The sequence below is a fragment of the Rhinatrema bivittatum genome, chromosome 6 (assembly GCF_901001135.1).
Source record: "Rhinatrema bivittatum chromosome 6, aRhiBiv1.1, whole genome shotgun sequence".
NCBI lineage: Eukaryota > Metazoa > Chordata > Amphibia > Gymnophiona > Rhinatrematidae > Rhinatrema > Rhinatrema bivittatum.
The window spans coordinates 197,354,466-197,375,939 of NC_042620.1; the positions used below are offsets into that span (position 1 = coordinate 197,354,466).

General features: G+C 44.1%; 1 long non-coding RNA gene across 1 annotated transcript; it reads left to right on the forward strand.

Annotated features, from left to right (window-relative positions):
- The first annotated feature begins 53 nt into the window (after positions 1 to 53).
- Positions 54 to 5,545, forward strand: LOC115093253. The gene is made up of 3 exons (XR_003857250.1): positions 54 to 355; positions 5,218 to 5,305; positions 5,446 to 5,545. It is a non-coding gene; the product is annotated as an uncharacterized LOC115093253 (long non-coding RNA).
- Positions 5,546 to 21,474: the final 15,929 nt, after the last annotated feature.

Sequence of the window (21,474 nt, forward strand, 5' to 3'; positions counted from 1 at the left end):
GGAAAAGAAAGGGAAAGGGGCCCCGGAAAGAGGAGGGGGGGGGGAGGCAAAAACCCGTCTGTTTCCCATGGCAATGTCAAGACGCGAAAGGCTGAGAGTAAGAAGAGAATGGACAGTCCTAATAATACGAGGGATTGTGGGATAGAGGAAGGAGTGGGTTGGGCGAGTCGTGTGTGCAGGCATTGGGTCTCTATCCGGAGAGAGAGAGAGAGAAGAGGAGCGATCGGACGTGTATGAATGTGTTGAAAGCGGCTTGCATAATACAGTGAGCTGTTCATGGTCTCAGCCTCCTCGACCAAGCCGCTGCTGTCTTCATCGTTGCTCAAGGCCGGTGCAAAGGTGATTGGTGCCCTAGGTAAATCTTACAACCTGCCCCCCCCCCTACCCCATACACAGTTTAAAATTATTCATTTATAATAACAGGTTTTACATGAAAAAGGACATCCTGAGGTAAAACAGTGTCCAGTATAGTGCAAGGGAAATTATTGAAAGCAACCATAAAAAGCCAGAGCTCTAGCTAGGAAATTTGGCGCCTGTGGCCAAGTGAAAATTTGCACCCTCCCCCTTTACACAGTACATGACACCACCAGTTGGGAGATTCTGTTAAATGTTTATACAGCAATGCCCATGGCCAGTGCAAGGGAAAACTTTATAGCCTTGCACCCTCCACCCCATCACAACTGCCTCACACACAATTAAAAATTATGCATTTATAATACAGATTTTACATGAAAACATTCAAAGCACAATCTTCTGAGGTAAAATATCACTTACAATATGTATATTATATTTACATACACTGCTGAGTTGCCAGCCAGAAAACCCTGCAAGAAGCAAAAGTTGTTTGGAATCTATATGGTATCAGGCCTACTGTAATGCATCTTGGGCATGGGCATGACCCACAGAGAGCCACGAGAAAAGTTTTCTATATAAAAATAGCACTAACTGCCAGCTCTCAAACAGCAACAACCCTGCCTATGAAAGTTAATACAAATATTACACCAGGCCTAAAATAGCAATACACCCCCTAGTAGGAAACAAAAAATATAGATGTTATTATGTTGTGGACCCTTGTGGATGGGTGTAAGTGCCACCACAGAGGGTATGCCCTCAGTGGTTCCCATCACCGGTAGGTGGTGAAGAGAGGTCAAACCCAGCTAGAGCTTCACCTATACCAGCACTTGTTCCCCGCAGGTTGAGCCCTTGGGTACCGGGACTGGCAGGACTTAGGTGCAGGTTTGCCTCGGCGAAGCAGAAGCAGAGAGATGAAGACAAGGTCAGGAGTCCGGGTCTGGGCAGGCAGCAGAGAAGCAGAACGAGAGTCCGATCCGAGAATCCAGGGCAGGCGGGCAGAGACGAGGAAACCAGGCCAGGGTCGAGACAGGCAGCAGCAAGCGAAGACGAGGAGCAAGCCACGGGTCGGTTCCAGGAGATCAAGCTGAAGAGGAACTCAGGAACTGGAGTATGAAGGAAGGAGCACGGACAGGAACTGGAATCAGAACTGGATCAGGAAGCGAAGGAATGCAGCAACTAGCACTCTGAGGAGATGATCTGTTGCTAAGGCGAAAGAATTGAAGGACTGAGGCAGGGTTTAAATACCCCTCAGTCCTGACATCATCAGTCGGGGCCGGGCCGAAGTTTTCCGCCGCGGCCCCTTGAAGAGGCGGAGCCTCCCGCGCACCCGCCTAGAGAGAGCTCCACAGAGAGCAGGATGGCGGCGTTTGAGCCGCGTGGGAGGCCGCAGGGCGGTCGGCCCCATAGCAAGGAGCATGCGTCAACTGGGAGGCATGCCGGCTCGCAGCGGGCAGGTAGGGGGGGCTGGCCGTGGTCTGCTGTGACCGGGACCTACAACAATAGATCCCTACATGAAAACTACACACTAATGGAATAACAAATTTCAGTCACACATCAAAACACAGATAGATCCTCAAATACAGAATAAAGAGACCATACAGTATAAATAGAAATGTACAGACACAAACTCAACTGGAAACTGCAACAAGCCAAATTCTGTATGCACTGGAATAATGGAAAGAACAGAAACATTGCCATTCCTCATAAAACAAAATTAATAAAACCATATCAATAAAAAGAATAATTAAAACAATTAATTAATAGAATAACATTCAATAATTAAAACTCATACACAAATCTTTCAATAAGATATTTCAAAACAGACACATCAAATAACCACCCAACAATTAAAATAAGGATTTTAAAAATTCCCCATTCATTCCTTGGAACTTTTGATTTCCAGATGCCCTGAAATTGTAATGGATTAGCAGGCAGAGAGTAACTGGAGTAGTTGTGTACACACATGCTGTTGCGCTCGGGGGTGGACCCTTGTCCTGGGGCAGAGATGGAACGCCTCCTGAAAGGGAACAGGAGGTAGCTGACCCCAGGGGGCGGAGCACCGGAGGAGTCAGAGGCAATGAAGAGCTTCACCACTGGAAGCCTGAGGTCCCCCAGGGAGGAGTCCATTTGGACTTAGGTGGGCCTCGCAGGGTCTCCTAGGAGAGTGAAAGTCCGGCGTGCCCACAGAGACGGGGAGCGCGATCGGGTTCAAGGATGGCAACTGGTTGGAGCAGGGAGAACCAGAACAGAGTTGGTGATGACAAGGTGAGGAATCTGGAGACGAGGTCAGGCAGGCGCAAGGTCAATGTCCAGAGGTCAGTCAGAGAATGGTCAAGCAAAGCAGGGGTCAGGTACTGGAGGTCAAACGAGGTCAGAGGCAGGCTGTGGTCTTTGATACAGGTGGCAGGCAGGTCAGGAACAGGCTGTGGTCTTTGAGTCAGGCAGCAGGCAGGCAGGTCAGGAACAGGCTGTGGTCTTTGAGGCAGGCGGCAGGCAGGTCAGGAACAGGCTGTGGTCTTTGAGGCAGGCAGCAGGCAGATCAGGAACAGACTGTGGTCTTTGAGGCAGGCGGCAGGCAGGTCAGGAACAGGCTGTGGTCTTTGAGGCAGGCAGCAGGCAGATCAGGAACAGACTGTGGTCTTTGAGGCAGGCGGCAGGCAGATCAGGAACAGACTGTGGTCTTTGAGGCAGGCGGCAGGCAGGTCAGGAACAGGCTGTTGGTCTTTGAGGCAGGCGGCAGCAGATCAGGAACAGGCTGTGGTCTTTGAGTCAGGCAGCAGGCAGGCAGGTCAGGAACAGGCTGTGGTCTTTGAGGCAGGCGGCAGGCAGGTCAGGAACAGGCTGTGGTCTTTGAGTCAGGCAGCAGGCAGGCAGGTCAGGAACAGGCTGTGGTCTTTGAGGCAGGCAGCAGGCAGGTCAGGAACAGGCTGTGGTCTTTGAGGCAGGCAGCAGGCAGATCAGGAACAGACTGTGGTCTTTGAGGTAGGCGGCAGGCAGATCAGGAACAGACTGTGGTCTTTGAGGCAGGCAGCAGGCAGATCAGGAACAGACTGTGGTCTTTGAGGCAGGCGGCAGGCAGGTCAGGAAACAGACTGTGGTCTTTGAGGCAGGCGGCAGGCAGGTCAGGAACAGGCTGTGGTCTTTGAGGCAGGCAGCAGGCAGATCAGGAACAGACTGTGGTCTTTGAGGCAGGCGGCAGGCAGGTCAGGAACAGGCTGTGGTCTTTGAGGCAGGTGGCAGGCAGGCAGGTCAAGAACAGGCTGAGGTCAGTACCAGTAAGACAGTCCGAGGGTACTACCTGGATAGATGGATAGACGAACACAGGAACAAGCAGGAACAGGAACTAGGATGCAGGGACGAGTCAGGAACGGAAATGGAACAGAAGGATCCTGGAACGAGACTAGGACAAGCAGGAACAAGTACAAGCGCAGAGGCAATCTCAGAGCAAACCGACCCGATTGCCAAGACAAGGAAGTGAAGACAGGAACTTCCTTATATCGGGGGATCAATCAGGGTACGCCGCGGAGCTAGGACCCGCTCTTGGCCCTACATGAGTTCGGGCAGGTCCGCACGCGCGTGTATGGGCATGGCCAAGATGTCCGGTAGGACTGGCAACTACCGCGAGGGAGGTCGTCCCGGGAGCTGCTGTGGGACCATGAAGGTGAACAGGTCCACATGCGGGACAGCCACAGGCGGGGCGTGTAACACATGCTACCTCTCATATACACACATGTTCTCTGTCACTCCCCCACATACATGCTGTCTCTCTTACACACAGGCACATATGCGCTCTCTCACTCTCCCACACATGCCCACATGCTCTTTCTCACTTTCCCACACACAAGCACACATGCTCTCTTTCTGTCCCACATACGTGCTCTCACTGTCCCACGTATGCTGTCACTGTACCATACACGAGAACACATGCTCTCATTCTCCCACACACATACGCACATGCTTTCTCTCTCCAACACACATGCTCACATACTCTCTCACTCACTTCCTCCTTGACGTAACAGGCAGCACAATCTCCTTCAGCTCTCGTGACCAAGGGAATCACTTCCGGCCTCGCGGCATTGGACTACTTCCAGCAGGGTGCGCACATCCTCCTCAGGAGCATGGGCCTGCCAAAATTATCGGTGTGGTAAGCGCGGCCTTAATAAGTGGAAAGGCAGTGCAGCCCTGTCAGAATCAGCAGTGTTGCCAGTGGGGCCGCGCCACTACTTTCCACTTAATAAGGCATTAGACAAAGACCCACATGAGAGGCACGTGTAATGCCACGCCCAGACGGCCATTATGTTAATGCTTTGGAAGATGCCCAGAGGAAGACTTCCGAATTTTGCAGCGGGTGATGTGAGGCTGCTGGCCTCCCTCATCGTCCAGCAGGAACGGCACCTGTACTTCAGCCCTGGGCGCCCGCGGGACCAGGACAGGGCCGACGAGGCCTGACGGGCGCTCAGGGCCCAATTCAACGCCCAGGCTTCGTACCCGAGGGAGGTAAGTTCGTAGGCCTCTGTTTCTTGTTATCTTCTAACATGCATGAAAAAAAACAAGTAGAATAACATATATTTTGGGGGGTTGTTTTGTATTGTGTGTGACAAGAGGAAAACTGACACTTGACTTGTTTGAACCAAGGAAATTACATTTATTTGAGTGGTTGTTTTGTATTGCTGTGCGCGACAATAGGACAACTGGTACTTGACTTGTTTGAAGTATTTTGGTAGTTGTTTTGTATTGCTGTGGATGACAAAAGGAAAACAGACACTTCACTTGTTAGACTTGTTTTGAATTTTTTTTTGCCTCAAAAGCAAAGTAAACGTTTAGTTCAACTTGTGTTTCCTATTTCTATTGTATTACCGCCAGGTTGAGGCATTGAAGAAGCGGGCAAGGCGGATCCGGAGAGAGGAGCCGGATTACCTGAGGGCCCTGCTGGCGCACCGCAGAGCGGAAGGTACATGCTGTTAGCAAATCTCATGGTTGACCTGTAAGCGTCAAGGTCTTCTTTACAAATGCCAAGAAGACATTTAACATTTGTACCATTCTTGATTGTTGCATGCGCGGCTGTGACAATTTTTCTATTTCTGTTTTCAGAGAGCAGCACGGATGACAGCTCCAGTGGTGAAGAATATGCTCCTCCAGAACAATGCCATGGTGCGCCTTTAATAGCATTGGCATAATTAAAGTATGTGGATGTTTAATAATCAATTATTATGAAGCAACTGCCTCTCCTGAATTAATCACAAACCAAGGAGAGAGGAGATTCAACTCACTCACCAAATCTAAGCAACGACTCTCAGTGAACTTGTTATCCAACAATTAATTTCCCGGCAAATGACAATATCATAAAGATTGTTGCTCTAGTGTTGTAATCTGCAGCCTCTCACCGCGCAATGGGTCGCAGGCCGTTATCAGCTTACAGAGCTTGGTATAGTATAATCATTTACTGTCATTTGTCCACCCACCAAATACCTTTATTCAATAACCCATCTTATAAACCTATTACTATATTTCTCAAATTATAAACTTTAACTGAACAGAAACGTTCTTTAAAAGTCAAGTTCATCACAAATTGGAATACTTAGCCATAAATTTTCATCGAGCAGCTACAATGCTTTGCTGTTCAATTTCAACATCCCAACATGTTTCGACTGAAATATCAGTCTTCTTCAGGGGAAACTTAATATCTCGAATCAGGCCAACATATTCATTATATCCTAAAAGTTAAAAACCAAAAATTAAAAAGACACACTCAAAGCAGACCACACAGCTAGAAATCTAAGCTAAGCCATGAATAGCATAGACTGTCATTCATTGTTGCAACATATAGAAATATGCTACACTTACCCGGACCGAAGTTACAGGTCTCTCTAGAGATTCAAAAATGGCGCCTCAGCGTCCTAGTTGGTCACTACAGTCGTACTCACGCTGAATTTAAACACATCCCATCCATTCCAGCAACCGGAAATCCGGATCCTCTGTACCCAATAAACTACATTACCCATAGTTCTATGCTCTTAAACCACCCTAATTTCTTTAAAAGACCGACCAATCGATGTCTTTGTTTAATCCTTCTGGATCAACCGTATTAAAGTAGTAGATCTATTTTTGCTCTCTTTGAAGAAGATAACCATCGTGGAGGACCTGTAACTTCGGTCCGGGTAAGTGTAGCATATTTCTATATGTTGCAACAATGAATGACAGTCTATGCTATTCTTTGGCTTAGCTTAGATTTCTAGCTGTGTGGTCTGCTTTGAGTGTGTCTTTTTAATTTTTGGTTTTTAACTTTTAGGATATAATGAATATGTTGGCCTGATTCGAGATATTAAGTTTCCCCTGAAGAAGACTGATATTTCAGTCGAAACATGTTGGGATGTTGAAATTGAACAGCAAAGCTTTGAAGAAGATAACCATCGTGGAGGATGGTTATCTTCTTCAAAGAGAGCAAAAATGGATCTACTACTTTAATACGGTTGATCCAGAAGGATTAAACAAAGACATCGATTGGTCGGTCTTTTAAAGAAATTAGGGTGGTTTAAGAGCATAGAACTATGGTAATGTAGTTTATTGGGTACAGAGGATCCGGATTTCCGGTTGCTGGAATGGATGGGATGTGTTTAAATTCAGCGTGAGTACGACTGTAGTGACCAACTAGGACGCTGAGGCGCCATTTTGAATCTCTAGAGAGACCTGTAACTTCGGTCCGGGTAAGTGTAGCATATTTCTATATGTTGCAACAATGAATGACAGTCTATGCTATTCTTTGGCTTAGCTTAGATTTCTAGCTGTGTGGTCTGCTTTGAGTGTGTCTTTTTAATTTTTGGTTTTTAACTTTTAGGATATAATGAATATGTTGGCCTGATTCGAGATATTAAGTTTCCCCTGAAGAAGACTGATATTTCAGTCGAAACATGTTGGGATGTTGAAATTGAACAGCAAAGCATTGTAGCTGCTCGATGAAAATTTATGGCTAAGTATTCCAATTTGTGATGAACTTGACTTTTAAAGAACGTTTCTGTTCAGTTAAAGTTTATAATTTGAGAAATATAGTAATAGGTTTATAAGATGGGTTATTGAATAAAGGTATTTGGTGGGTGGACAAATGACAGTAAATGATTATACTATACCAAGCTCTGTAAGCTGATAACGGCCTGCGACCCATTGCGCGGTGAGAGGCTGCAGATTACAACACTAGAGCAACAATCTTTATGATATTGTCATTTGCCGGGAAATTAATTGTTGGATAACAAGTTCACTGAGAGTCGTTGCTTAGATTTGGTGAGTGAGTTGAATCTCCTCTCTCCTTGGTTTGTGGATGTTTAATGCCATTTGACACACCTATGAAATGTGCATTTGTAAATGTCATACTCTCTGTAATGGTAGAGGTTATGTTCCTGTTAAAATGTTGCTAAGTTCTCCCTCCTACACTGTTGTGGATGTTTTCATGGGCGATAGCAGTAACCGCTTTAACTTTATCTCTTTTCAGACACATCGGCAGAGACAGAAATTTATTTATTTATTTTATTTTATTTTGCATTTTTTATATACCGAGGTATAGCATAGATGCCTTCACTCCGGTTTACATATGGAACAACTTGTTACATTGAAAGATTTAAAACTTTAAAGTTTAACAATAGTGGGAAATGGCACCAAAAGAAGAGATATGAACAAAGAACATAGTGTAAACAGGGTAGATACACTGAATAGATAGGCAGAGATAACTGGGTTCTTCAATAAGGAGGTAACAGTGGCTTGAATCAGTGGAGATTGTCCAAATGGAATATTTAAAGTTGGCAGTTAATGGGATTATAGTATAAAGTCATTGAGAGTTGTCCTTAAGAGTATGGTTGAGAAGCCAAGACTTTAGGTCTTTTTTGAAGGATTTTGAGTTTTCTTGCGCGGTGAGGAAGTGGGGTAGTGAATTCCATAGTTTTGGTCCGATGATGGAGAAGGCTCTGTTTCTGGTGGAGGATAGTTTGGCATTTGGGAGTGAGGGAATCACAAGTTGAAGTTTACTAGAAGTTCTTGTTGTGCGTTGAGGGCGAAGTATGTGTATAATGTCATCAAAGGCAGTGTAGTCGGCTTTGTAGATTGCATTGTGGATCAATGAAAGAGCTTTGTATTCAATTCTTTTTTCTATTGGGAGCCATTGTAATTGGTTGAGGACAGGGGTAATGTGATCATATTTGCTTTTACCCGTTAGAAATCTGGCAGCAGCATTCTGAAGTAGCTGCAAGGGCCTCAAAGATGATTTTGGTAAACCAATCAAAAGGGAGTTGCAGTAATCCAAACCGGAAAAGATGAGGGCTTGTAGTAAGATTTTTAAATCGTGGGGGTGAAGAAGAGGTTTTAGGTGTTTGATTATTTGTAGTTTATGAAAGCCTTCTTTAATTTTTGTAGAGCTGTGTTTTTTGTAATTTAGATCAATGTCTAACCAGAAACCCAGGTCTTTCACGTTTTCTTTAAGTTGGATGAGGGTCTTATCGAAGTGGAAGGGTGGTATTGTTTTTAATCCAAGGTTTTTTCTGTTAATTAGGATACATTCAGTTTTGCTCATATTTAAAGCATAATTTGAGGTGGATTAACATGTTTCTGATTGCATCAAGGTGAGAGGCTGCTTTTGACATGGCATCTTCTATCGTAGAGGAGATTGGAACAAGAATTGTATGTCATCGGCATACATGTAATGTCAAGGCTTGATAAGGACATGGCATAAAGGAATAAGGTAGATGTTGAATAAAATGGGAGATAGAGCCGATCCCTGTGGTACACCTGTTTCGAGGGGGATAGGGCTTGAAGATAAATTGTTGTGAGAAACTTTGAAAAATCTATTATTAAGGAAGGAAGTGAACGAACTAAGAGTTTTGCCAGCAAGCCCAATAGATTCAAGGGTTGGAAATCAGAATTTTGTGATCCACTGTGTCGAAGGCTGCAGAGAGGTCCAACAGAATCAGAAGGTGACCTTTTTTGTTGTCGAGACCTCTTAGGATGGTATTGGAAAGGTTAAGTAGGAGAGTTTCCGTACTGCCAGTTTTTTCTGAAGCCGAATTGGGTGGGATAAAGAATTTTGTTATCGTCAAGATGATCGATGAGTTGTTTCAGAGCAGCCTTCTCAGTCATTTTGGCAAAAAGGGTAGGTTAGGGATTGGGCGGTAATTATTTAGGTCATTAGGATTGAGGTTTTTTTTTCTTTAAAAGAGGTGTAATAGTAGCGATTTTTAGCTTGGGAGGTAGCTCGCCTTCCTCAAGCGATTTGTTGATGATAGCTGCAATTGTAGGGGCTAAAGGATAAGCAATTTCTTTAAGTGCTCGGGTGGGAATGGTGTCTAGGTCGTGGTGTGCAGGATTGATTTTTTTCAGCATTTTTTCTGTTTCCGTGATGGAGATGGGTCTGAAGTCGAGCCAAGGAGAGATGTTGTTTGTTGATGTTAGAAAATTGGAGTTTGATGAGGAGCTGAAGGCATCTGTTATTTTGGAAATTTTGTCCTTGAAAAAGATAGCTAAATCTTGGCTTAGGTTTTTTTTGGTGATGGTTGAGTTGGAGATGCAGTTATCGGTAATGAGGTTGTTAACAATGTTAAATAAGGATTTGGATTTGTTGGTGGCGTTTATTATTTTTTTGCCGTAGTAGTCCCGTTTTGTGTTTTGGATTGATTTTTTGTAGGCAGCTAATTGTGTGCGATATTTCTGTTGAGTGGCGGGCAGCTTACTTTTTTGCCATTCTTTCTCTGTTTTCCTGAGGGCTGTTTTCATGTTTTTGAGAGTAGTGTTAAACCAGGGGTTTTGATTTTTCATTTTTGTTCTTTAGATGTTTGACCCTCTCTGGATTAATGATATTAGCGGGATATTCATTATCCCTTTGAATGCATTTGAATGTCTCTTTCGTATCCACTCTGTCCCAGGCTCCACCCCCATCTCCTCTCTGCACTCTCTTTCCTAGATCCCCACCCCACATACACCACTCTTCATCACCTCTCTGTATCCTTTAGTCCCAGGCCTCCCCATCAACTTGCTGCATCCTAGCAGATTGCAGATTTAAAACAAATGCAGAAAATATTTTTTTTACTGAATACATAATTAAACTGTATTTCATTGCCAGAGGATGCGGTGAAAGATGTTAGCGTAGCTTGGTTTAAAATGGATTTATAAAAGTTTCTGTAAGAAAAGTCCATAAAAAAAATTATTGCCCAGGTAAACTCGGAGAAAGCCATAGTTTATCCCTGGCAGTGAGTAGCAAGAAATGGATCTTCTCTTTGGAACCTGCCAGCTGTTTCCTAAAGATCAAGGTTGGCCACAGTCAGGATGCTGGACTTGATGGAGCCTTGGTCTAACCCGGCATGGCGCTTCTTATGTTATCCTCCAGGCCAACCCCCCATCCCATCTCCATTCTGCACTTCCTATTTCAGCCCCAGCTTCCCCTCCCTATCTCCCCTCTGCATCCTCCCTGCACTATGTCTCAGCAATTCCTCCCCATCTCTCTACATCGTCTTTATCTTAGCACACCATCTCCTCTATGCAACCCTACCTTTTCCTCACCCCCCTCACCCAACCCAGTCTCTCAGTCCCTGTGCTGCCAAGCCCTCTCCTGGAGGTGGAAACAGTAGCAAGGTGGAGGGAAAAATAACCCCCACCCAAGTTTATTCATATAATGTCATGTTTTCCTCTTTCCTTCCAAAGAGGAAAGAATTACAGTTTGGGTCATCTCTGGAATGCAGCTGGGAATGATCTAGGCTGGATACCACTCTACACAGGTGAGCACAAAACCAAACTATCAGAAGTACCAGGAAAGGTATAGGATGTGTGAGAGAAGAGCCTGAACTGTGAATGCAGTGGGGTTGGCCAGGGAGACAGGACCTTTGGAAGATACAATGTATGCATGGAGCCTAAAGATAATGTTTTCTCCCTTCCTCCCACCCAGAACTGGAGCTTCTTACCTCATCATCCTTGTACCAGGAAAGGTTCTCAGCAGTCAGGACAAACCAATACTCCTTGGCCCCGCCCTTCATGATTCCAGTGTTGTTGATGGTAAGCCAGCCCTTCCAGATTACCTGAAGGAAAGTAAAAGAACCTTTTACCATGAGTTTCCAAAAAAAAAAAATCACAACTCACTCCAGAAACCTATGTTCCAGAGCAACTTTCTGCAAGTCCCTTCACCAGTCTGAGGTATTAGCATGGAGAGGTGGAGTCAGTAAAACGTTAGAAGCAAAGAACGCTAGCACCCCGAGTCCCAAACACACACAAAAAGGAAGATGACTCATAGCCACACACTGGGGGAAAGGGGAACAGCCTTACACCTAACATCACACACAAAGTGTGGGAGGGGGCTGCAGGCTCCTACCTGCCATATTCAGTGCTGGCTTTTGGGTAGGGCGAACTGGGTGGTCGAGCAGGAATGCTATAAGACAAGGGGTGCCACCACCCAGGGGCACCACTCCTGCTGCTACTGAGCTACTCAGAGGCAACGCTGCCATGAGAAGGTAAGTGCCGCTCCCCAGTGCCAGTGTCATGCTCCTTTCTTCAGGCACATGCACAGAAGAAATTCAGCATCATATTGGAATCTGCAGACCAAGAGGAGGAGCAGGCCGCATCGAGTTGGCCCACGTGACAGAAAGGGGAGGAGTCATGCCGCATCTGTCCACATGGGCAGGTGAAGCTGTTGGCATCACATAGGCTGATATGCCAAAAGGAATGGTGTCCTGCCACTGAACTGAGGGGAATGCTGGAGAAGGAGAAGGGAGAAGAGTGAGAGTGTGTGTGCACGCGCAGCTGAAATGTTCCACAGGCTGGTGGTGTTAGACTTGAGGCATGAGGTGGGAGAGTACTGGGGAGGGGGGAGGGAGGAGTGAGAGAGAGAGAGTGAGTGTGTGTGTGTGTGTGTGTGTGTGTGTGTCAGGGAGGGGAGAGAAAGTCATTCCCGCTCACCCTATGCCAATCTGAGAGGGCAGAGAAAGCTTTCATGCCTCTCTCCTCCCTCACTAATCCATGACAAGAACCAGGAGGGGATGGCCCCAACAACAATTTTCAGCCATGGGACTATTTGCCCTAGAGTTGACCCTGGCCACATTGAAATCTGGGGAGATCTATGCAATACTTTAGATGAAGTATCCCAAAACACTCCCGTTTACAGACCTGAATAAGCGTTGCCTGAAAGAATAAACAAACAATAAACACACAACAGAAAAAGACAAACACACAACAGAAAAAGACAAACACACAACAGAAAAAGACAAACAAAAATCCCTCGTTAGCAGAAGCAGGAAATGCCAGAGGAGAGCTGGGGGAGAGGCAGGCAAGGACTGAAGGATTCTGTCCTCAAACAGGAGCCCCGGGCGGCCTTCACTGCACATGGAGGGCGTGGCGTGTGGATCTGTCTGTGCTGCTTATGTGCTACATACAGCCCCATGATACTGCCCTTCCAATCGTGACCTTTTTTTTCCCTTTTACAAGTTTAACCTCTCATCCACATGTCTGGCACAGTTTACCCTCTATAGAGCTGTTAATCATGCAGGTGTGCTTTGTTAAACCATCGTACTGTGGAATATCAATCTTATAATCAATCTGGTTAGCTCCAGCAATGACTCTGCCAGTGGTTCCCCTCACACACTCTGATGTGCATAAGGTCCAAAGAGAAGGCGTCATACACTGCAGAATGCATAAGTGATCTTCACCTCTCTAGCACCGTGTGGCCACTATAGACCTCCCACCCTTAGAAGCACAGGCAGATCTGAAGAGAGAAGGAGATTATTCAACTCGGGGGTGCAGAGGACCTTCTTTTATCCTCAAAATGAGGGCAAGTTTCAAAAGCCATTCATCTGGGTTGAAGGGAAACTTCTCCCCCTTCCCCCCATGTGCTGACGCTTAACAGATTTGCCTTACTGGGTGAATTTCTTATTCAAAAAAAGCAGGTAATGAACCAAATAAAGAAAGGTTACATTTGTCTGTGCAGAGGACTATATTCCTCCTTAATTTTGTGGGTCAAACAAACAGTGATTTACCTGCAGACATGAGCTTTTTAAATATTTGCCTGCCCAATATGCAGGAAAAGCCGCCCGAGCAGGGCCTGCATATGCATCCTCCTGCCTGCCGTGTGATGGAGCGTTCCCGGGGTGGGGCTGGGAGGAGGCTGCACTCTCTCACACGGATTTTTTGCATTTTCAAAGTACGCACAGAAGGTTTCCTGGAAAATCTCTGCAAACACACTAGCAGGTGTAGACACGTGTGAGCAGTGTTTCTGAGATGATTTTTAAAGGGGAAAAGTACGCTTCTGCTTTCCCTTTGAAAACCGATGTAAAGTGTGCAGGGGAAAAAAGAACCCACAGACTTTACACCAGGTTTGCTCTTTTCCTAAATGGTTACATTTTATTAAACGTGTGTATTATATATTCTGTCTGTCACTACCTACCTTGTTGGTTTTATGTTTTTATCTTCGTTCAATGTTATCCCTTTGCAGCCACAAGACTTTCCTTGGCCACCACCAGATGCAAAGTATTGTGGGGAAAGATGAAATCCCCCCATGCCACACTTCTTCTGTCGGCCTACCTCAGCCCTGTCCATTGTATTCCAAGGGTGAGGGCCCAGGGCTATTTTCAGAGGAGGATTTCTACCAGTAAACACCCAGTTACCTGCAGAAATCCATGGAGGAGGAGGAGGAAGCGGCAACACCGAGAGTGTCCCCTGAGCCCGCAATTGTGCCCCCCCCTTGATTAAGGCCCCCCCCCCCATGATCGAGCACCCCCCTCCCCCATGATAGATCCCCCCCGTTATTTTTCCACTCCAACTCTCTCCTTCCCCACCTGCCATGGGAGTCAAGGAGGACATCGTCATTGACGTTGTCGGCCCTGTCTCTCCTGGGCTTCCAGGGGTGGGTCACAGCCGGAGGGCAGCGCAACGCCCGGGGAAGGGCCCTCAGCCCTTGAAGTGTGCCTGGATGCTATCCTGCTCCTCCTGGCGCAGATGACCTGCGACCTGGCGGTCCAGGAGGGAATGGCAGTGCAGGCGGTGACCATCCTGCACGATCTGCTCCGTGGCCAGCAGGAGATTATTGAGCTCCTGCGAACAATGGCAGGAGCTCAGTCCCTGCTCGTAATGGCACGGGCTCCTGCAGGATGGGCACCGCCTGAGGAACATCAATGACGATGCTCCTCCTCCTCCCCCATGGCATGGTCCCTCCCCTTTTTTCCCCCACGCCCCCCTTATCAAAATGTCAAATAATAGCAAAAAAGATTTTTGTAAATAGTTTAAATTTGAAAATATGGAGGTCCACGTGATGTTGAGTGAGTGAGCAGACGCGGGTCTGATCGCTCCGGGGACCCCCTCAGGGAAAAACGCGGCGAATCTACATAAAATCGCTCATTTTTATTTCAAAATTGCTTATTTTGAAAAGGAAAACTACCAAATATTGTTTTAAGTTAAAAAAATTTTGAGATTTTTGTGGATGAGCAGTAGCAGATCTGATTTCTCTGAGAACACCCTCTGGGGGGAGGGGAAACGCAGCGAATCGTTATAAAATTACTCACAATATTTGAATTTACTTACTTCATTAAGCACAAGCTTCAAATACAACTTCAGGTGATTGATCTTTGAATTCTTTTGTGGAAATGACAACAAAATCGGGTAGAAAAGAAAGAGAAAAGATGAAGGCTGCTGATCCTAAGATGGCTGATACCACAGACACCTCACAGTTAACTGACTCGGTAGAGGGGGTGGGGCCTGACATCGCAGCAGCGGTGGTAATAGCTGCATTAGAGGGGAGGTTTCAGCAACTTTCCACACAAATTGCTGGTGTAAGCTCTCAAATTACAGGAATTCATACTCAGTTAAAGGAAGCTGAATCCAGAATCTCAGAAGTAGAAAATAAGATGGAAGAACAAGCTAAGGATTTGAGAGAACTTCAGAAATCCCAGGAAATACTGCAAAGTAAGGTTGATGATTTAGAAAACAGATCACGCAGGAGCAATCTGCGTATTATAGGCATACCTGAAAGCATAACAGATGTTGATTTGGGATCTAAACTTGCCTCATGGCTAATCCTAACACTGAACCTAGATAATCAGCATGGGCCGCTATATATAGAGAGGGCACATCGGTTGGGACCCTATCAGGTAGACAGGTCCTCAAAAACTAGACCGAGAGCAGTTATTCTTAAATTTCTTAATTTTGCACATAAGGTACAGATACTGCGAGCCTATAGAAAAATAACAGATTTAAATTTTGAAGGGAGTAAAGTGCTCATCTTTCAAGATTATTCAGCCTCTGTGGCAGCTCAAAGAAAAGCATTAACATGGGTATTCGAGACCAACCGCTCTCTCCATCGCTTTCCTTTCTCCCCCAATCATTCCACAAAATAGTCATGACAATGTATGGCATTGTAAAACCTCAAAGGCCGCAGTTTATTAAACATAACCCGAGCCCTTAAATTGGGCAGGCCTGCCTTCACTCACCGGAGAGCCCTGCACATCAGTCCTGCGGCCCGGCAGCCGGCCCGTCCTCCCGCTCCTCGGCCTCGAGCCCGTCGGGTGAATTCCCGTGGGCCTGTTCTTCTGCTTGCCCTTGTTTCTCCTCATGGTCGCGTATGGGGGCGCAGGAAAAAACACGAAAAAACGGCGGTTGGGAGTTCGCTGCACAACAAAGCAAAAGCTGCTTCCTTACAGGTCGATCCAGTAAAGTGTGCTCCGTCGGAGCGCACTGTCACCCTGCTCTGGACGCGTGTTTTCCCTTACCCCTTATTCAGTAAGGGGAGGAAAACACGCGGCCCGCCCGCGGCACCTAATAGCGCCCTCAACATGCAAATGCATGTTGATGGCCCTATTAGGTATTCCCTAGCGATCCAGTAAGTAAAATGTGCAGCCAAGCCGCACATTTTACTCTAAGAAATTAGCGCCGCCCAAAGGTCGGCGCTAATTTCTTCCGGCGCCAGGGAAGTGCACAGAAAAGCAGTAAAAACTGCTTTTCTGTGCACCCTCCGACTTAATATCATAGCGATATTAAGTCGGAGGTCCCCAAAAGTAAAAAAAAGTAAAAAAAAAATAAAAAAAATTTTTGAATTCGGCCCGCGGCTGTCGGGCCGAAAACCGGACGCTCAATTTTGCCGGCGTCCGGTTTCCGAGCCCGTGGCTGTCAGCGGGCTCGAGAACCGACGCCGGCAAAATTGAGCGTCGGCTGTCAAACCCACTGACAGCCGCCGCTCCAGGCCAAAAGGAGGCGCTAGGGACGCGCTAGTGTCCCTAGCGCCTCCTTTTCCCCGTTTGCACCGCGTCGCCTCATTTAAATACTGGATAGCGCGCACCGGCGAGGGGCCGGTGCGCGCGCCGGGAGAGCGGGCGTTCGTCCGCTCTCCCGCGGACTTTACTGGATCGAGCCGTTATTTTGGTAATCTATTTTTATTGTCAATTTTCCACTCGTTTATGCAATGGTTGTTTGTTGTATGCACACTTTCAATAAAAATTTCAATTATAAAAAAAAAAAAGCTGCTTCCTCTATGCTGGCGGATTCCCAACTGCCCGCTCCCTCAGTCCCCTCTCCTTACTTATTCCTGGCCCTCCAATGGTATCACAGCGATTTGAATCGCTGCGCTCCCATTGGTTACCCTATCACTTTTCTTCCCCCCCCTCCGATGTCTCTCGGCGCGCTCGAACCCTGTTATCTACAGCACGCCAGGACAAGCCTGTCGTGCCTTCTCTTGTCCCAGCATGCTCTCAATTAGCCAAATTAAAAATTAGAGCCACCCTGATGTTTCCTGCAAAACTGCGTACTTATTATAATGATCAAACTCATGTCTTCACAAAAGCTGCTGAAGCTCAAGCTTTTATTCAAGGACTTCCATTGATGTAATATCAGAAGATGTGACTTGATATCATTTTTCATTGGAGCTGTTTGTTTTCAATTAGATGATCTCTCGGGTGTTTGTTTTTACATTGAGAGAACTTTCAGGAATTCTCTACAAGAAAATTTTATTAATAGATTGATTTTTCAATTTTGGATCACTCATTAGATTTGGTTGTTTTCACATGAAGAAAATTTTACTAAAAGAAAGGTTACTCGCTAAATAAACTGTTTTTCATGACAAATTTTTCTTTTTTTTCTCCTTAAGAGGGGGTTCTTAAGTGACCATTAATATGTTAGGTGTGGGGGTGCATGGGATGATCCAATTTTGGTTCATCTTATGTGGTCTATTACACCTTTTGGGAAGATATATAAAGGGTAAAGCATCGAGGGGGCACATGGTTATAGTATACGAAGTACTTTTAATATATGTGCATAATTTATACAATGCTATTGTGGGTGAGAGTATATGGCTGGGGGATAATCACTCACATAATAATAACTATAAACCAAATCATAAATAAGTTTGCATTTATTTATATAGATGGCTGAGGTACGGATATGTACTTGGAATGTCTGTGGTATAGGCTCAGTAATAAAACGCTATAAAATTTTACATTCACTTAAGCGTTATAAAACACATATTGCTTTATTGCAAGAGACGAGACTCACTGACTTGGAACATGAGAAATTAAATAAACAATGGGTGGGGAAATCCTTTTATGCCTCATCCTCCTCAAGTAAGGCAGGAGTAGCTATACTTCTACATAAAAAGATTCCTTTTCACTTACATCATTTAAAAGCAGATCCAGAGGGAAGGTATATTTTTTTAGACATTGAGATATATGGGAAAAGAATATTCTTGGGAAATATATATGCACCTAACAAATATTCTTCAATATTTTATGAAAATATCTTCCAAATTCTGCAAGAACATTCACATCTTCCACTTATTTTGGGAGGTGATTTTAATACTGTATTAGAACCAACAATGGATAGACAACCGCCACACCAAACTTCCAAGATAGATGAACGGCGAGGTCTTCCATTTATATGTAAATTATTAGATCTTGCAGATGTTTGGAGATTGTTACACCCTAATGATCTTAACTTTACTCATATTTCACGAGCTCATGGATCACAATCTAGACTGGACTATTTATTGGTTAGCTCCACTTATTTTTCTAAAGTGACAGGTTCAGATATAGGGCCTTTAGTTATTTCGGATCATGCCCCTGTTTGGGTGGATTTTGCGGGATTTAATAGCACAGGAGGGGGTAAACATTGGAGATTTCCAGCCAAATTATATTATGATGAAGGATTCAAATCATATATAAGAGATAAATGGAAAGAATACGACTATTTCAATAACCAGCATCAAGGTGATCCAATTTTATATTGGGACACGGCAAAGGCAGTCCTGAGGGGAGAGATTATATCATATACAGCTAAAAACCATAAGGAATTGTCAGCGACAATAGTTCGATTAGAAAAACAATTAAGGAAAGCTAAAGCCCATTTTACCTCTTTTCCTACAAGGGAAAACCGCATAAAATTTTACTCTCTCCAAAGTACTCTTCATGATTTTATACAACAAAAAACACAAAAAAATCTTCTCTACTATAAGCATCGGTTGTTTCAATTTGGTAATAAGACAGGGAAATTATTAGCTGGATTAGTAAAGTCATGGGAAGGAAAATCATATGTTAAAGTATTAAGGGATTCAACAGGACAAATAAAGACATCCACTAAAGATATTGGGAAAATATTTACAGATTACTATCAAAAATTATACTCAGTGGATACAGACTATCACCCAGACATTCATAAGTACCTTTCTAAGATAAAACTCCCCCGGGTAAATAAAAAGGACCTATCATTAATTAATGCTCCTATGGGAAAAAACAGAATTAGAATTGATCATTAAGGATTCTGCTCTAGGTAAATCTCCAGGTCCAGATGGATTCACGTATGAGTTTACAAAGTCATGTCTGATTTAATTAGTAGTCCTATTCAAAAAGTATATGATAGGCTTTCTTCGGATGAATTACAAACTTGGCAGGCGAATAAAGCAACTATAGTAATACATCCTAAGTCTAATCGAAACCCGGAGTTACCTGGTTCTTATAGACCTATATCCCTTATTAACTGTGATCTTAAATTAATAGCTAAAGTAATGGCAGATAGACTTGCAACGATCATTACTAAACTTATTTCTCCTTCTCAAGTGGGGTTTGTCAGAGGTAGGCAGGCAGTAACAAATGTCCGCAGAGTTCTGGCATCTATTGCCTTCTCAGAAAAATTACATTTGAATTCTCTTATAATGAGCTTTGATGCTGAGAAGGCTTTTGATCGAGTGAACTGGGTATTTTTATTTGAAGCCTTGAACCATTATGGATTTCAAGACTCCTTTATTTCATTTCTAAAAAATCTATATAATCAGCCAAAAGCTAATATTTGGGTAAATGGGGAACTTTCATCAGACTTTACATTGTCTCAGGGTACTAGGCAGGGTTGTCCCTTGTCCCCTTTATTATTTGTATTATCTTTGGATCCTTTATTACGTATCTTGGAGGATAATAAGAACATAGAAGGGATTAAAATGGGATCAGCAAAATTCAAATTAGCTGCATTTGCGGGTGATCTCTTGTTGCATTTGATAAACCCCACCAAATCTCTTCCAGTTGCTCTTCATGTGATTGAAGAATATGGTCTTCATGCAGGTTTTAGTTTAAACCTTGATAAATCTGAGGCCATGGTAATAGGTCCTGATGCATCTATACCTTGGTATGGGAAATTCCCCTTAAAATGGACAAATGATAAATTAAAATATCTAGGTATTTGGATTCCAAAAAGCCTTTCCAAACTATATGACTTAAATATATCTCCAATGCAACAAAAAACTAACAGCTTTTTAAATGCTTGGCACTGTTTCCCACTCTCTCTTATTGGAAGAATACACTTATTGAAAATGACATTATTACCACGTTGGCTGTATGTGCTCAGTGTTCTACCTCTTCTATTAACTCAGGTGACTATTAGCAAATATCAGAGAATAGTGACAAAATTTTTATGGCAGGGGAAAAAACCAAGAATTAAACTATCTATCCTAATGAAACCACTATCCATGGGAGGTATGGGTCTTCCGGATTTGAAACTCTATAATCATGCAATTAATTTACGATACATAGGGGACTGGTTGATGGGCACACAATACTTTTCAGACACCTATATCGAAGCACAATTGCTTATTCCAATATCGCTTCGTTATGCTTTACATGCTCCTAACGCTTCTTTATCTCGCACAATCAAATCAGATCTGCTTTTACAACCTTTAAGAAGAACATGGATATGGCTAATGCGGAAGAATTCGTTATCTGACAATATATCACCATTTCTTCCATTTTGTGGTAATCCAAAGTTCTTTTTAGGATCGGATGCATCACGATTTCGACTTTGGGACCGTGCAGGACTCAGATGCATTGGACAATTAATATATAAGGATGGATCTTTTCTTACTTTTAAAGAACTTCGTTCTTTTTATAAACTCTCAGCTATTGACTATTATCAGTACCTTAAAGCTCGACATTATATACAATCGCTTGGTTCACCAACCTTCATGGACACTAATTGGCAATTTCTAAGTAACTGGTTTGATCCAGAAAACCCCCAGAAACGTTCTATATTATATTTATACAAACAATTAGAGTCTTCATATAAGATTTGGTCCTTGGAGAAGGTGCAACTTAAATGGCAATTAGAACTTGAGCAACCGATATCAGTTGCAGTATTGAAATCTGCATTTGTTAGTACGCGTAAAATTACAATTAATACGCTCTTGCGGGAAACTAGATATAAAATTATATATAGAATGTACATTTCCCAGCATCAAGCATTCAAAGCAGGTTTCACTAACTCTGATATATGTATCAGGTGCAAAGGAGGACCAACACACTTGGGGCATTCCTTTTGGAGTTGTCCAACAATTCAAATATTTTGGAAGAAAGTTTATCATACTGCAAATAAAGTTGTGGGTTATAAAATTCCATTTTCTTCATTGGTGGCACTTTTTGGAATCTTTCCTAACTCATTCAAAAGAAATAAGGTCTCGATTCTCTGGATTACAAAAGTTTTTTTATTAGCTTTCAAAGTCATACTAACAGCCTGGAGAACTTCAGAAGGACCATCTATATTATTATGGCGTTCTTCTATAATAAATCTACTAACCATGGAAACCTTGGCTCTTAATCACCTGTCTATCAAGACTAGAAGAGCAATAAATGCAGTCTGGCTTCCCTTTAT